General features: G+C 42.7%; 1 pseudogene; it reads left to right on the top strand.

Annotated features, from left to right (window-relative positions):
- On the top strand, nt 1-1175 carry LOC125164012 (alpha-enolase-like; annotated as a pseudogene).
- The last annotated feature ends 890 nt before the right edge of the window (nt 1176-2065 follow it).

The raw sequence follows: 2065 nt of genomic DNA on the forward strand, positions 1-2065 counted from the left end.
ATGTCTATTCTCAAGATCTATGCCAGAGAGATCTTTCACCCTCATGGGAATCCCACCATTCAGGTTGATCTCTGTACCTCAAAAGTGACAACTGGTGTTTATGAGGCCTTAGAACTTCTTGACAATGATGTAAACATGCTAGAAGGGGAAAGGCATCTCAAAGGCTGTTGTTATGAGGCCTTAGAACTTCTTGACAATGATGTAAACATGCTAGAAGGGGAAAGGCATCTCAAAGGCTGTTGAGCACATCAACAAAACTATCGCACCTACTCGGCTTAGCAAGAACCTGAACAAGAGAAGATTGAGAAACTGATGATAAAGACAGATGGAATAGACAGAGGGGTGTCTCTGTCTATCTTCAAACCTGGAGCTGTTGAGAATGGGGAACGGGGTGCCCCAGTAGCTCCACATTGTTGACTTGGCTGGCAAGTTTAAAGTCATTGGTATGATCAACAATGCTGGCAAAGAGCTGGCCACACAAGAGTTAAGATCCTCCCATTTGGTGCAGTAAACGTCAAGAAAACCATATGTATCAGATGGAGGTTCACCACAACCTCAAGAATGTCATCAAGAAGAAATATGGGAAAGATTCCACCAAATGTAGGCGATGGAAGCATGCTTACTCCTAACATCCTAGAAAAGAAAGAAGCCCTGCAGCTGCTGAAGAATGAAATCGAGATAGCCACTTACACCAATAAGGTCACCATTGGCATGGATGTTGCTGCTTTGGAGTTCTTCTGAGCAAGGAAAGTGAGATCTGGACTTCAAGTTGCCTGATGACTCCAGTAGGTACATCACATCTGACAAGCTGAACCAACCTGTACAAGTTCTTCATCAAGGAAACCTTGCAACTGCCTCCCGCTTAAAGTGAACCACATTGGCTCCATGATCAAGTCATGACCAAGTCTTCAGGCATGACTAAGTCTTTTCAGGCATGTGAGCTGGTCCAGGAAATACATGGGGCTTCATGATGGTGTTACATCCCTCTGGGGAGACTGAAGACACCTTCACTACTGGCATGGTGGGTGGGGATCTGCTCAGGGCAGATCAAGACTGGTATACCTTGCTGATCTGAGCACTTAGCCAAATACAGCCAGCACCTCAGAAATCAAGAGGAACTGAGCAGTAAGGCTAAGTTTGCTATCAGGAACTTCAGAAACCCTATAGCCAAGTAAACTCTGGGCAGGCAAGCCTCTGAGCCCTTCAGTCACTACTGGGCTGATTAGACCTCTGGAACTCTCTTGGAAACACCAGCTCTGTAATCATATAATTGACCCAAATCACTATTTTTCTGACCTTGCATCTCATCAAGTATCTGGAGCCATGTGTACCCACAGTGTAATCTCAGAGGTATCCAAATGGCAAAATCCCTAATAGTTTTGTGTGCAAAAGAAAAGAAAGACCTCAGTGACCAATTAAAAGTACTAAGTACTAAAAAAAAACACAAAAAACTATTAACCATATTTTGAGATAGAATGATTTGCTTGTGCAATTGTGACATCTTAATTTCTGAAATTTTTTTGTGAGCTCTAATACATGTTACACTATATAGAACCCGATCATACAGCTCCATGATTTTCACAGAAATGTCTGTGTAATCAGAAATAGGTAAAGAATAGGCCTTTGCCAGCATTCTAGAATTCCCTTTAATGTTCCTTCCAATCACAGTCCCTCTATCTTTCTTCAAAATAGACACTATTCTGAATTCTGACACAATACCGTAGTCTTGGCTACTTTGTACTTTAAAAAATTTTTTTTAATATTAATTATTTTTTGGGCATCTGAGTGGCTCAGTCGGTTAAGGGTCTGACTTCGGCTCAGGTCATGATTTCACGGTTAGTGGGTTTGAGCCCCACATCGGGCTCTGCGTTGACAGCTCAGAGCCTGGAACCTGCTTTTGATTCTGTCTCTCCCTCTCTCTGCCCCTCTGCCGCTGACACTCTGTCTCTCTCTGTCTCTCAAAAATAAAGAAACAGTAAAAAAAAAAAATTAAATATTTTTGAGAGAGACAGAGCTTAAGTGGGGGAGGGGCAGAGAGAGAGGGAAGGAAACTATTCAAAGCAGG

Source organism: Prionailurus viverrinus, chromosome B1 (assembly GCF_022837055.1).
Source record: "Prionailurus viverrinus isolate Anna chromosome B1, UM_Priviv_1.0, whole genome shotgun sequence".
NCBI classification, from domain to species: Eukaryota; Metazoa; Chordata; class Mammalia; order Carnivora; family Felidae; genus Prionailurus; species Prionailurus viverrinus.